We start from the raw sequence: 16,895 nt of genomic DNA, 5'->3' as shown, positions 1-16,895 counted from the left end.
TTTTGTAATTTTTTTTAATTAGACATCACCTGGATAATTTTAAAAATATAGGCAGGCAACAAAATTTAAAAAAATAAATAAAATAGGGCTATATAAAGAATAAAATTACCTGGCAGAGGTATAGAGGCAGAAGAGATATTGGTCAGTATTTTTTAGGTTGATCCTTTTTTAAAGATTGAAGTCACACTTGCAACATTTATAGAACATCTGGAAACATACCCCTTTAAACATAGAATAAGTAATTTTGTTAGAGAAACCAGTATTTAATTTTTGACTGATCTTAATATTGACTGATTTGAATTTTTGATTAACATTAGTGTTTTCATTGATAAAATCCCAGAATGTACTAGATATTTTATTAAAAAATGGGAAGAGACCTCTTTCTGTTACCGGTCTGCATAGCTTATGAGACTCAACATAATCATCTTTCACACTATCAATCCCACAGTTTAACACTTGACCCATATGATCTGATATATTCAACTCTACAACATTTAAGAGCTCACAGTCACACTGGGACTCTATAATGGCCCGCAATTATGATAAAGCAGACATATCTTTTTTTAATGTCGTTAAAAAGGTGTCAAAACAGCCCGAGGGTGAGCGATAACATATGAATTTGTATAAACATTATGTATGTATTTGTATATTCAATACACTTATTAATACTAAGACTAGGATTGATACAGTCTTTTACCTCCAGGTGATTTCTATATTCTCACTCCTTGCAGTGTACCCTGCCACTTTAAAAACCATTAAATTGATAGTTACTAGCTTGCTCCTAATACAGCCAGTATTCTGAAATGCCTACTATGTCGATATCTTTGTCGTCTATGAATGCCACTTTCTTGCCGGACAGATCTCAAATTTATGTAGACTGTAGAGTATTTAAGCTGACCTTCTCAAGACTCACATATAACATCCTTGGGCCACTGTTGTGCAAAGGTATTAGTTAATATATACTCTGTGGTACAATAAGCCTAAAGGATGCCTCGTATTTATCTATTTTTGTCTGCATTTTTACACATATATTTTACACAAGACATATTATGCAGTCATCGCTCAATTCCTAACATTTAAGATAGTCAAGTCAATGGATCCCCTAAGAGGAGCTGTATCTGCTATCAGAGAAAGCTTTTTGCTTTGACTTTGGAAACTATTATTGGAATTTCAATGGGAGATGAATAAACGGTAATAAACAGTAATAAGCAAAATAATAGAAAAGAATCCACTGCAATAAATATCGATGGACATAAAAATACACCAGGGTTGGACGATAAATTTCAGGAAATAAATAGTGTATTTAAAACGCAAGAAAGTGATAAACATTAGCAAATATTAGAGACCAATTTAAATAATCCGTTTAAACCTGCAAATTTCGTAAAGCGTACTCCACCAGCAGAAAATAAGTACAATAAACAACCAGTAGTGCTATTAACAAAATGGATACAATGGCAAAAAGACTTTGATCGGAAAACACCTCTGAGCGAGTGAGGAGAAGGTAAGCAAAATAAAAATATGAAGGGGTTTTTGGAAGCTGACAACTGTAACGCTCTAAAAAATGCGGTATCTAAAATGTACAAACGTTTGACACCTTTAGTGTATAAGATATTTTAAAATAAAGGAGACGATTTTATTAAATATTAAAATAGAAAATAACAAAAAAAGAAGCCCATAAAAATTACATTGAAGAAGAAAAAAAGAAACATTGAAAAAATGGTGTACTACTTTTAGAGAGCTATGACGAAAATCAACGAGAAAAACTGAAAAATATCCTTGGAAAATGTAAACATAAATCACAGGCATTACAAAGGGTATAAAAGAAGAAGAATTTGTTTAAGATCTCGTGTTACTTAATAAAGATATTGAGGCGGAATTAGGATACGACATTAGAGAAAAAATAAAAGTTATTACAAAAAAACAATGCAGACATATATTTAAGAAAAATTGAACAGACATTGCAAAATGTTTCTTAAAAGGCACACAATAATATACATACTAAAAACGAAAAATAAATAATAGATATATCAAGAATAAATAATATAAGAATGGAAACATAACATAGCCTTAACATCGCCCCCACCTTGAAATAATATCTTTCAAAACTAAAAAACCTAAAAGAGTTACAATTCATTAGAACTCTCACTAAAACCATCTAATCTAAAAATTGCAGCCCCTTTTGCTAAAAGAAAACTAATTTAAAAAAAAATAAACTAATTTTACAATAACCTTAATTTACAAGTACCCCAAAAAAGATTAACACTTAAATAGGCTTAAAAGTACTTACACTAACCCTGACTTATACAAAAAAAAAAAAAACTAGACCTAAATATCCACCGGCAAAGGACATAACTTAGCATAAGAACGCTTAACCTCACCGTTTTGTGTCCACACTGTAGGGACTGTACTTATACAATCCTCTCCTAGATGTAGACGAATAACTCTGCCCTATTTTCAATACATGGGTGGAGTATGGTCTTCCTTTAATAATACGAGAGCACTTTCACTAAGTTTGTCTCTATTGAACTTCCACTTCACACGTTCTTGTATTTCCGCGATAAACTCTTTTGACCGCTTCCCATATACCCTCGAAATTTGGGGAATAAGCTGGGATAAAAGACCATTCTACCGAGCCACCTCCTTAACCACCTCCTTAATTTTATTATGATTTGACTTAAGAAAACTCTCAAAATCTTTTAACTCTGACAAAGGTCCAACAAAATTCTTCCCATTATCAGAATAAACCTTTGCTGGCTTACCTTCTAGAAATAAATCTCTTAAATGTTGCAATAAATGCGTCTGTGGTCATGCTTGTAACTACCTCAAGATGAATTGCTCGGGTCACAAAATAGACAAATAAACCAATATACCCCTTATATGAGCGATTTACTCGCCCCTACGCAATCTTAAAATTGAATGGTCCTGCATAATCAACCCCCACGGTATCAAATGCTGGTTGTTTCGTCATCCTAGCTTTCGGAAGATTACCCATTTGCAGCTCCAAATGTCTTGGCTTCACCCTGACACAAACGACACATCTATGAATAACTTTTCTCACCGAATTCCTACCTCCTACAGGCCAATATTTCTCTCTCAATGAGCTTAAAACCATTTGTGGCCCAGCATGCATCAATACGCTTCAAATGTAGCTTTAGGAGCTATCCTATCTCAAGGAACGGTACTTGACGTTCCAATAGCATACGCTTCACGGACATTAAACGGAACAGAACAAAGATATAGTATTATAGAAAAGGAACTCTTAGGAATAGTATGGGCTTGTAAATACTTTTGAGCCTATTTACACGGTCAAAAATTCACTATTTACACAGACCATAGACAATTAGTTTGGCTAAATAACTTAAGAGAACCCAATAGCAAATTAATGCGTTGGAAATATAAATTGGAAGAGTATAATTTCGATATTATTTACAAAAAAGGAATTTTGAATACTAATGCAGACGCTCTATCACGTATTTCCCTAAACGCTATAGAAACTGAGTCCAACCTAAAAATCCAGGAGACATTAATATTAATATAGCCGAATTTTTAAATAATGCTGAATAATTTGACCTACAATCACTTGACCATGAATCAGTAGCAGAAACATTAAAGAGCTTAGAGATTCCTAAAGCTCCAAAAAATAAAAATAAAAATATTACAAAATATCCAAATTCGACCCCCTGATCCTGTCATAACAAACCAAGATTTTTTAATATTTAACGATTTACCTGAAAATAATGAAACTATGCATACAATTCATACAACAAATTCTGATCAAAATCATGTTTCTATGACCCTATTAGATGAGATAATTAATGATAAATCTCACCAATTTATTTTCAAAAAATCTCCTTATCCAACTTATGTAAAAATAACTCATGAAACAATTGACGAAAATAAAATAATTCACGCAACAATTCCAACTGATATAACCCAAATAGTAAAATTCCTTAAAGAATACTTGACTCATTCACCACCTTATATATATTTCCTCTTAGAAGAATTGAGAACATAGCATATATATATTGACAACATATCATCAAGCTTTAATTAATCACTTTTAAAATTTAAGCTAATTAAATGTACAAAACTTGTTAATAATGTACAAAAAGATGAGAGAACCTTAATGATTAAGTATAGATACGAAGGTAAAACTAATCACTTTATTATTGGAAAGCAATGAAAAAGGATGTAACTGACTTGATATTAATCAATGTATATATTGTCAACGTGCAAAGTACAATAGGAAACCCCCAGATCAACCTCTTGTTTTAACAGAAACCCCTAGTTAACCATTTGAAATTGTATATATTGATACCTTTGTTATCGGAAACATGAAATTTCTCACACTTATTGATAAATTCTCAAAGTTTGCTCAAGCATTACCCTATCATGGAAATGCAATATCTTGCAGTGAACAACTCGTCAAAATTTTCTCATTCGTAGGTTTACCAAAACTCATAATATCTGACAATGGTTCAGAGTTTAAAAACGAAGTAGTCAGTGGATTACTAAAAGCACATAATATAAAAATTCATTTCACAACCCCTAACCATCATGAATCCAATTCACACATAGAAAGATTACATTCAACTCTTATAGAACATATCCGTTTATTAAAATAAACAGATTCTAATAGTGACGTTGCATCACTCATGCCATATGCGATAATAGCATATAATAGCACAATTCATTCGAGTACCCATTTCAGCCCTTTTGAGTTAGTACATGGTCATACTGATAATAGAGACCCCATGAATTTAGTTGCCTCCCACGTATACACTGAATACGTTCAAAATCATAAATATAAAACCCAAATATTATATAATGAAATCGCAGAAAATTCGACAGCATTAAAACAAAAAATAATCGATAAAACCAATTCAACCAATCAATCGAAAAAACTATTAATTTCAGAAGTAGGTGCCACAATTTATAAAAAAGTGGATAAAAGATCCGGAAAAATTAAAGATCGCTATGCAGGTTCTTTCAAAATAACTCAAATTTTAGAAAACAGTAAAATTAAAATTGAAAACCAGAAAACTAAAAAGAAAGAAGTAATCCACTTGAACGAGACTAAATTAGTCTCCATTATTGCAGATGGACCTGGACAGTCTATGTCAGCAGGGTCAAGCTTAATGATCTAAACGATAATCCCGGAATATTACCTTACAAACTAGGTACAACACAACTAGTAACCAATCATTGGACATTTGTACAGACTATTGACCTAAAACCGATAATTAATGAATTTAACTCACTAAAAGGACATACTAAAGTTTTATCATCAAAACTAAAAAGTGACAATAAATTTTACGAAGAGTACCTTAATCTTTAAATCCCATATATAACATAGAAAACCGCATTTATATGCTGTAAAATCAAATATTTCTTTATGCATTTCAACAGAGACAAAAACGAGGTATTTTTAATCCATTAGGATCACTTATAAAAAGTATAACAGGAAATTTAGATCAAACAGACGCTGAATTAATCGATAAAAATATCAAAACATTACATGCTAATCAAAATAAACTAAAAATCGATGCGCTCAATCGAATTTCTTTGTTGGATAAAGCAATTGACAAATTTCAAAATATGATTTCAAACATCACTTATAATGAATTAATATTAAAGACAAGAAATTTACAAATCGAAGAGTCTATTAAAAATAATGACCTCCATAATCTTGAATTACATGAATATTTAAGAATATCACTGTAACTAGTCAAATAACTTCTATTTATCAATCGATTTATAACCTCTTGGACAAAAGTCGCTCTGACATTTTTTAAACTAAATACTTTGCATAATTCAATCATCAATCCAGATGAATTGCTTGAAAAAAAAAGAATCATTAAATAAACATTTACACAAGAATGATAAATTACCCATAAAAGTAAATAGTGAAAATTTATTAATCTTAGAAAAACTAATTGAAGTTAAAAGTTTCGTAAAAGAATTCGAAATAATATTTATTTTTGAATTTCCATTGCTTGATAAAGATACGTTTCAATATTACTATTTATTTGCGTTACCAGTACCAAATAATTAATATTTCCTTGTTAATTTACCATATAAGCAGTATCTGTCATTGAGTGACACAAGGTACTTCGACCATGATGAAAAATGCCTGAAAATCCAAATGGACTAGTTCCTATGTAAAGAGACACTTGTTCGGACCATAGACGTCCATCCACCATGTGCAGTACTCCTCACGTTAAAGTCCTCATGTTAAAGTCAACCACCACCACTTGTCATCCCTTCAAAATTCATCTTCATGACATACAAGTAACTAAAGTCGTTGATGGTAAATGAGCAGTAGCTATCCCAACTAGCGTAATTGCCAAAACCAAACGTGGTAGTCTGAATCAAATCAGCTGCTCACTGCTTCCTACCTAATTGAAGTCCCTCAAGAATGCATAGTTCAAGTTTATTCAATGGTGTCCGAATCATATGAAACTACTGACCTAACTTACCATGAAGTTAGTCTTCCAACTCTCAACTGAACAAAGGTTACCGAGAAGAAGCCGATCTTTAATCCACCTTCAGTAGACTTGAAGCTTGTGAATCTAAAACCCACCAACGAAATCCAACAAGAATTGAAAAACCAAGCGAAGAATCTCCAAGAAATGGCGTCACCTGTCCAAAAACTTATTCTACCTTACTAGAATAAGTTTTTGGATAATTTTAATTTACATTTGTATTTTTATTGGAATCTTGAGTTTTCCTTTCAGGAAGTGTTATGTGAAAGTGCATAAACTGAAACAACCCTGTGAAGTTCCTCAAAACGAAATAATTTTCTAAAATGTATTTCACCCCTATATAGATTAAAAGTATTTTATTAATTTTATTTTATTATTTTATTGTTATTTCTTATTCAATTTTTACATTTTCTATTTTTTTAAATTGAATTCCTTAAACAATAATGTCCAATATAGGAATTCAATATAATGAAATCATTCCCTTTAGGATATGCTTTCATCTAACAGTGGAGGAGTATATAATAAATACTTTGTATAAACCAGACGTAAGCGGTTGCATTGGTTGCACAGATAAGATTTAGTTATTAAGCACTTTTTAATTATAAATTAGAATACCTTTAACTTTAACCAGCTCATTTGTTAACGTACTTGCTTTCAGTCGAAATAATTTTATTTTTTTTTTAATTTGTTTTGAATCTCACGAACAAAACTTTTTGGTTCTTTTTTGCTGCAGTTACGTGTTTTTGTCGAACTTTTTAAAATGTAAACTTTCTCAATTAAATGTGGCAGCTACTATAAAAAATTTTCACTGTCAAAATTTTATATTTGAACTATACCTCTATATTACTTCACATAAGCTTGGATTTAAATGAGTAATAATAATAATAATAATAATAATAATAATAATAAAAGGAAAAAAAGGAAGTATATAGGGAAGACACATCTGAATCAGTGAGATACTTAAGTTATCAGAACCAGGGGATATATTCCTTATCTTCACAAGTGTTTCTTGTACCGTTATCTCTGAAGCTCGTTAGCCTGAAGCGAAATTCATTTTAAATATAATATTGTTTTGGAAGTAAATATAATTTGAAGGGTTTATATTTTTTTTATATTATCGATAAAGAAATTATTAATAGCATTTGGGTCTTGAAAACAAGAAGATATATTACTTAATTTATGTTCACCAATATTCAAAGTTTTACTGCTTTCGTTTCTAGAAATAAAATTAAAATAGTTTCTTTTATGTTATGGGATCTTATAGTTGGTACTGTTCCTTAAACGTTTAAACTGTTCTCAATTCTCTGGAAATTAAACTTTATTAAGTTATAAATTTCTTGAGTCAACCAACGAGCTTTCTTCTTGGTTATTCTAGATTTCTAGCAGTTTTCAGTGGTTCATATTTATCAAAGAGAGTAATAATCATATTGTTAAACATATTTACTTTTTCGTCAATTTGGTATTCATAAAAAAAATGATTATTATTCTATACTAAAGAAGATCACTGTAAAATTCATCTGGTTTAAAATTTTTAAAATTTCTATATGTATGCAACCTTAGCTCAAATTTAGGCTTGTGGCAGTTAATTTTACAACACTCGCGGTATGAAAAGATAGAGTTAGTAGCAAAAGTAGATTGTGTAATGTATGTAGCATTTGTAACTAATTGCTCCAATTTAACCAAGGAATGCATAGAATTAAAATATCTTATAGGAGTTGCGACTGCATCAAGAAAGTTAATATTAACATTTCCTAAACATAATGTTCATATTTTAGTTTTAAGGTTTTTACTTACAAAATAAAACAGACATTTTGTGTAAAAACATAAGGTTATTGTTCTACAAAAACTTAATCTAGCTTTTAGTCAGTGAACAACACTCTTGACAATGCAGATTACAAGCTAATACATACATCCACTGCAATCCAGCGTTGCCTAGATTACGTAGAACTTTAAAATAATCAACCTTAAAATTATTATCTGTAACACCTTCTCCAATTTTAAGGCTAAAACTAAAAATTTTTCCCTTATAAAATAAACCTTTTATGACAAAGAAAAAAAATATTTTACTTAAAAAATATGTCAACCTTCCAAATCATTAATATAGAAAACATTTGGTATAAGTATAGAAAACAAGGTATAAAAAACAATATTTTTAATTAATATTAAAACTTAACTTTTTACTTAAACTTTTTACTAAGACTACCACATAATTTTATTTTTAAAGTCTACAAATTTTACTTTCCCTAAGGGTTTTGTTAAAATGTCCGCTAACTGAAACCCTGTAGTAGGCAGTACTTTAAATTTATAACTCGTTCTTGCACCTTTTCATTTATGAAATAATATCTCACATCGATATGTTTGCTTCTTTTGTCTAATTGTCCGTTTTTAATTGATGTTATTGTACTTTGATTGTCCATATCAAATCCAATTTTAGATGTTCACATGTGAGTTCTACTATAACACCTAATAAACAGAAATTTTTTCACACATTCCGCAGCAGCAGATTCAGTACTTGATAAGGACCCTATTAGTTGTTTTTTAGATACCTACACAATTGGTCCTCCACAGAAAAACACTATACCGGGTGGTGCGTCGCCGAGCGGAATATAGGAACTCCCATGTAAATTTTAAGGGGGTCAATTATTGGCTTCCCTGTACATTTTACAGAAAAAATGTAAGATAACTTTTTGAAGAGACCAATCTGGCAAACCCTCGTGCAAAGTTTAAAAAAAATTTAATAAGCGAATCTTGAATTATTCAATTTAAATGTAATTGCAAAATTACCAAATTTTCGGCTCAGGTAAAACCAGACACCAGCCTCCAGCAAACAATTTGTTATAAGGCTTTGTCAAATCTGACGTACAGCCGAATACAAGAAATTTTTTTTTTCATTTTATCAATCTCACAACCATACATTCAAAGTAAGACACGTTGACATTACTTTTTTATCTAAACTTTTATTTAATATAACGATGAAGTTAAACCAATAACAATTATTATTATCGATTATTAAAAAAATAATTTTATCATACTTAGAATTTAATTAAACCAATAGCAGTATCTGAAATTATTTTCCCATCAAGCCTATCTGGTCTATTTCAACCATTAAACCTATTGTTACTAAATTCGAGTCCAAAGATATTGCAATAAATAATTGTAAATGTTTAACTCAGAAGATCGAAAATAGATCCGAAAAAAGAGAGAACAGAACTCTTAATATTTTACTGTGAGTGTGAAAAAATAAAATAAAATAAAATAAAATACAATAACTTTTTTAAAAATAATAAAGAATTACATAAAAACATCAATTAATCAAATGTTTAAACAACCCCCCATTAACAGCTAGACAATATCCTAACCGATCATAAAATTCATTTCTAACGTTAATAAGTTAATAATGGGAAATTTTACTACATTCTAACGAAATAGCGTTTTGTAACTGGTTTAGATTTTCAAATTTTACACTTTTATAAATGACACTTTTTAAATGACCCCAAAAAAAGAAGTCATTCGGTGAAAGACCAGGTGACCTGGCTGGCCAAAGTATCCGGTACCGTGGACCAACAATATTGCCGTTAAAAGCATTTTCCAAGCACTCTCTAACCATACGGGCATTATGGGCCGGGCAACCATCCATTTGGTACCAGATCATTTGATCTTCCTAAACAACTTCAAGAACCCTCTCACTAACCATCTTGTTTCCCTCCACACTCAGTGGAATATTAAGATCTCTGTTCTCTCTTTCTTCGGCTCTATTTTCGATATCCTGAGTTACATTTACATTTACAACATTTACAATTATTTATTATGGTACCTTTGGACTCGAACTTATTGACGATACGTTTAATAGTTGAAATGGACGGAATGAGCTTGGTGGGAAAATAAGCTGAAAACCTTTGAGATACTGCTCTAAAACTGTTTTCCGCATAATGCCACTTAATTATGGCTATTTTTTTATATTGACACTTTTCCTCACGTCTGTGACAATATTCATTTTACTGGTGCCCGTTTGGTTTTACCTGAACCGAAAATTTGCTAATTTTGCAATTACATTTAATTGAATAATTCAAGATTCGCTTATTAAAATTTTTTTGAAATTTTGCACCAAGAGACCAATCTGGCAAACCCTTTGCTATTGCTATAGTTAAACATTTACTATTATTTATTGCAATGTCTTTAGACTCGAATGTACTAACAATAGGTTTAATGGTTGAAATGGACCAGTTAGGCTTGATGGGAAAATAAATTGAAAATATTTCAGATACTGCTATTGGTTTAATTAAATTCTAAGTATGATAAAATAATTTTTTTAATAATCGATAATAATAATTGTAATTGGTTTAACTTCATCGTTATATTAAATAAAAGTTTAGATAAAAAAGTAATGTTAACGTGTCTTACTTTGAATGTATGGTTGTGAGATTGATAAAATGAAAAAAAACATTTCTTGTATTCGGCTGTACGTCAGATTTGACAAAGCCTTATAACAAATTGTTTGCTGGTGGCTGGTGTCTGGTTTTACCTGAGCCGAAAATTTGGTAATTTTGCAATTACATTTAATTGAATAATTCAAGATTGGCTTATTATATTTTTTTGAAACTTTTCACGAGGGTTTGCCAGATTGGTCTCTTCAAAAAGTTATCTTACATTTTTTCTGTAAAATGTACAGGGAAGCCAATAATTGACCCCCTTAAAATTTACATAGGAGTTCCTATATTCCGCTCGGCGACGCACCACCCGGTATAGTGTTTTTCTGTGGAGGACCAATTGTGTAGGTATCTAAAAAACAACTAATAGTGTCCTTATCAAGTACTGAATCTGCTGCTGCGGAATGTGTGAAAAAATTTCTGTTTATTAAGTGTTATAGAAGAACTCACTCTCACATGTGAACATCTAAAAGTGGATTTGAATATGGACAATCAAAGTACAATAACATTAATTAAAAACGGACAATTAAACAAAAGAAGCAAACATATCGATGTGAGATATTATTTCATAAATGAAAAGGTGCAAGAACGAGTTATAAATTTAAAGTACTGCCTACTACAGGGTTTCAGTTAGCGGACATTTTAACAAAACCCTTAGGGAAAGTAAAATTTGTAGACTTTAAAAATAAAATTATGTGGTAGTCTTAGTAAAAAGTTTAAGTAATAAGTTAAGTTTTAATATTTATTAAAAATATTGTTTTTTATACCTTGTTTTATATACTTATACCAAATGTTTTCTATATTAATGATTTGGAAGGTTGACATATTTTTTAAGTAAAATATTTTTTTTCTTTGTCATAAAAGGTTTAATTTTATAAGGGAAAAATTTTTAGTTTTAACCTTAAAATTGGAGAAGGTGTTACAGATAATAATTTTAAGGTTGATTATTTTAAAGTTCTACGTAATCTAGGCAACGCTGGATTGCAGTGGATGTATGTATTAGCTTGTAATCTGCATTGTCAAGAGTGTTGTTCACTGACTAAAAGCTAGATTAAGTTTTTGTAGAACAATAACCTTATGTTTTTACACAAAATGTCTGTTTTATTTTGTAAGTAAAAACCTTAAAACTAAAATATGAACATTATGTTTAGGAAATGTTAATATTAACTTTCTTGATGCAGTCGCAACTCCTATAAGATATTTTAATTCTATGCATTCCTTGGTTAAATTGAAGCAATTAGTTACAAATGCTACATACATTACACAATCTACTTTTGCTACTAACTCTATCTTTTCATACCGCGAGTGTTGTAAAATTAACTGTCACAAGCCTAAATTTATTGTTTGTTTTATTGTCCCATAAGCGATAACCATTAAGAACATATGCCATAAATAAATACTTTTTACTTCGATTGTCAAATTTATATGAATACCCTAAAATTTTAGCATATGAAGTTGATCCAAAAATTTGAAATCTTGATAAATCTGGCTGCCTTCCCATCCAGCACTCGATTGGTGTTTTACTATTTACTTCTGTTAAGCTTCTATTAAGTATAATACATATATAGCTTTACCCCAAAGCTATTTTCCTAAGTCCGCGCCAAAAATTATTGCCCTTTCCTTCTCCAGTATAGTCCGAATTAGTCTTTCTGACTTACCATTCAATTGTGGTGTATGAGGAATTGTAAAATCTAAAACTATACCCTTATTACTACAATAATTCTTAAAATGTAAATTAGCATATTTACCCCCATTGTCACAACGTATTTTAGACACCGTCTTTTAGATACTCAGATGCCTCATTCTTATATTTAAGCAAATACACTTTACAAAATCATCTAATACATCTAATACTAAACAGGCCATTAAAGTTAAAATTTTTTGTCCTCATGGCGCAAAGCTCGAAGGTAAAACCCTGGTTCTCTTCCATACATACTAGGAAACCTTGGTGTTCGAAATAATTTTGACACTGAATATTAATTAAAAAGCCGCAATAGTCACGTTTAAAATATGTGGAACCCGGGGTCAAATCCAAACTCGACATTCTAAAAAGATTGGTACGAAATAATCTAAACTAAAGACTAGCAAAAAAAATTGATAAAAATTCAAAAATAACAATATAAAACAAATATTACAACGGGCCAAAACTACAGAATGAAGTTCGAATTAACCAACTTCTATCCGTGTTTTCCTTCACGTAGGTATGTGAAACCTTTTGGGTCTCTTATTGGCTGATAGCAATCACGTGGTCCCAACGGATCCGTAATTACGTGTCAATGTGGTTTCAAACTTTCAAGCTTGCACATAACACATTTGAGCTATGTGGCATTGCAACTGTCAACGACATTTCTAACCACTCTACAAAGATTTGATAGCTAAGATCAGAAGGTATTTTTACAAATTTTTCGAAATCATCACCTGCATCTTTTATTTTAAATTTAAAATGCTTTTATGATATATAGTAACATCCCAGAATCATGTCTGTTTTCGCGCCTATCTTTTCTGACAACAAGAATAACCATCAATATTTAATTTACGATTTTGAATGTTAACACTAAGCCATATTTCAGATATTCCTGAAATATCAAATTGTTTAAGATGTAAATAATACCTTAAATCATTAAATTTTGGTACAAGAGACTATATAATGTATATTTAAGTGACCAACTTAAACTAAATTGTTTCTATTACTATTACTAGTCATGCAATTAATAGCACATTAAAGTTCATTAAAAAAAATAAGTAGAATAGTAAACTTATTGAGAAATTTTCTCCACTCTGTTTTCAGTTGTTGCAAACACAATTCCATTTAATGTCCTTTCATTTTTAAAGCCATACGCTTCCGATGCAATTTTCACTATTTGTAACCTTTACTTTGTCAGATCTTTCATTACTACACCACTTCTCTTAAGCGACCTTTTGTTGTTATACATGGAATTTTTAATGAAGATATTAGAAACAGTAGTAACAATGATGTGCCTCGGCTTTTCATCAGTTTGTTGGCCAATTCTATATGCAGAATTTGATTTTCTTTATCATTTATTTTTACCTTTAATTTGTTAACCATGAGTTCCCTGACTTTTTTGAACATATCTTCATTGCTATTCTTCTTAAGCACAATTTAGCCGAATGTTATTTTTCTTTGATAGCTGTTGCAGATTTTCAACTTTATGTTCTATTTTTTTACACATTAGATTCAATACTTTCTATACAATTTTGAACATTAGCATTGAATTTTAGCATTTCAGCCTCAAAAGGTAATTTTAGCGTCATAGTAATTGAACTTTTCAGATAATTTCTTAGTAATTGTTTTAATAACAGTGGTTATCGGACATTTACATTACATGTTAAGCACAGATTAAAAAAATTCTTACAATATGGCAACCACAGATGTAAATAGCTCCGCAGCTATTTACATCGTATGCGGAGCTATTTACATCTGTGATGGCAACCTCATTTCCTTCAAGTTTCTTTCAAATTTAGTCCAGCGCACAGCTGCTTATCGCCAATAAGATAAGAATGTTATCAGTTTTTATGATATATTGATGTATATATTTACCAGCTTATTACTAATTATTTAATGAAACATCTAACAAACTTATAACATACCAATATTCATAAAAGTCGCATTTTGTGCACTTTTTAGATTTATATGAGCACCAAAAATAGTGAAATTAAGAAAGTAAACTTTAGTGCATTAAACAATTGAATTTCGGTTTTGCGCGACGTTGTCACCGAAACATATAACCAAGAATTATGCTACTACTCGACGAGGAATAAACAGTGTCCAGTTTTCATTAAAAAATTAATGCAATATCAAAATCAAGTTTATATTACTCGTCTTCAAACCAGTCTTTTTTATGAACACAAAAGTAGGACGTAAAAAAGGGAGTCTCTGGAACATACTCAACGATAGGATAAACAATATGTTAACAACATGCAACATAGACATGAAGAATGCTCAATATTATACAGGGTGTTACAAAAAGTAGTAGTATTATAAGAGCGTATTGTTGGAGTTAAAATAAGACTTTTTTTCCTATAAACATACAGGGTGAGTTTTTTAAAGTGTTACAATGCGATATGTCAAAAACGGCTGCAAATTTTTTTTTGACATTTTGGTGACATTTCAAGTATACCGGGGGGCACTTTTTGTGATATTTTTGACATTTGTCCCTTCACCCCCTAAGAGGGGGGGGGAGGATCACTTCCTTATTTTAAATGGAATCACATGTTTTTTATTCTTAAATACGAATCTACATAAAATATGAAGTCTGTTTACAAAAAATTTTTAAAATTGCTCTTAAATTATGATCAAAAATATTTTGATTAAATTTAAAAATAATTCGAATATTCTACTACAATAAAAACAAATTATTTCCTACTTTTTAACTATTTATCGTCTATGTATTATGCCTAAGGAGCTGTTCGAAGTGACCGCCTTCGACTTCCAAACACTTTCTTATCCTTTCTTGACATGAGTTTCGTACCCGCTGTAACATTGCTGGTGTCACTAATGAACAAGCAAAACGAATCCTGTTCTTCATGTCCTCTGGAGTTGTAGGTGCACTAGCCATTACTTTGCCTTTTATAAATCCCCATAAAAAAAAGTCAAGGGGGGTCAAATCTGGCGAACGAGCAGGCCAGTTGACAGGACCACGTCGACCAATCCACCTGTTTTCAAAAATCTCATTTAAATAAGTACGGGCCTGTATGGCATAATGGGGTGGAGCTCCGTCCTGCTGAAACCATACGTTAGAATTTAAATTTTGGTTTAGTAGACGAGGTAACTGATTTCTTAAAAAATCTGTGTAGACCTGTCCATTTAAATGACCTTGGAAAAAATGCGGACCAATAACTCTATCCTCGAAAATACCACACCATACGTTCACGGACCAGGGATGTTGATTTGGTACAGTTCTCATCCAGTGAGGATTATTTGCTGCCCAGCAATGCATGTTGTGCCTGTTTACCTTTTAGAAAAACAAACAACCAAAACTTGAATATGTTCTAATTTAAATAAGTTAAATCTTACCTGCCCGCAATTATTAAAAGAAGCCTCATCAGAAAAAATAACGTTTCTCAAAAAATGGTTATTTTCACGTATTTTTGTTGAAATCCAAGTGCAAAAATTAATGCGATTCTCAAAATTATGTCCGTAAAGCTCTTGATGAAGTGTAATGTGGTAAGGATGAAACTTGTACCGGTGCAGAATTGTTATAATTGATGATTGACTAATTCCAGCATCTAAAGCAAGCCGCCTGGTACTGATTTGAGGATCAATAGCTACTGCTCCTAATACAGCAACTGCCTTATTTTCATCTGTTTGCGTTTTAATCCGATTTCGTCGTTTACTTTTTAGACTACCAGTCATACTGCAGCCTCCCTATAATTTTTTCTGCACTCCCCCAAAATTAACAACATATCTACTTCTACACTGAAATTCGCTTCCATTTTTTTCTTTTTAAACACAATTTACTTGTTAATAACACGTCAAAATTTTTATGTGACACTGCTTGTTATGTTGCCATGGAAATCCTACTGTTACTAGGATTTTCATTTCCATCCATACTAGTAAAATAAACAGTAGAATTTCCATGGCAACCGGCTATTATTATGGTAAAATATTCGAATTATTTTTAAATTTAATCAAAACATTTTTGATCATAATTCCGTAACCAGCAGAGCAATTTTAAAAATTTTTTAAAATTGCTCATATTTTACTTGACTTCATATTTTATGTAGATTCGTATTTAAGAATAAAAAACACGTCATTCCATTTAAAATAAGGAAGTGACCCTCCCCCCCTCTTAGGGGGGTGAAGGGACAAATGTCAAAAATATCACAAAAAGTGCCCCCCGGTATACTTGAAATGTCACCAAAATGTCAAAAAAAAATTTGCAGCCGTTTTTGACATATCGCATTGTAACACTTTAAAAAACTCACCCTGTATATTCTAAAATCCTTCCCCTCAGAGCTACAG

General features: G+C 30.9%; 1 protein-coding gene across 1 annotated transcript in view; it reads right to left on the bottom strand.

The window, feature by feature from the left end:
• The window catches only part of LOC126744643 (DNA (cytosine-5)-methyltransferase 1-like), a 51,398-nt gene extending 43,056 nt beyond the window's left edge, over positions 1 to 8,342 (bottom strand). Inside the window, exon 1 of the mRNA XM_050452142.1 lies at positions 8,280 to 8,342. The gene's annotated coding sequence lies outside the window, so the exon portion shown is untranslated. The remainder of the gene's footprint in view (positions 1 to 8,279) is intronic.
• Positions 8,343 to 16,895: the final 8,553 nt, after the last annotated feature.

Source organism: Anthonomus grandis, chromosome 14, assembly GCF_022605725.1.
Source record: "Anthonomus grandis grandis chromosome 14, icAntGran1.3, whole genome shotgun sequence".
Lineage (NCBI taxonomy): Eukaryota > Metazoa > Arthropoda > Insecta > Coleoptera > Curculionidae > Anthonomus > Anthonomus grandis.
This window is presented reverse-complemented; position numbering and strand designations above follow the sequence as displayed.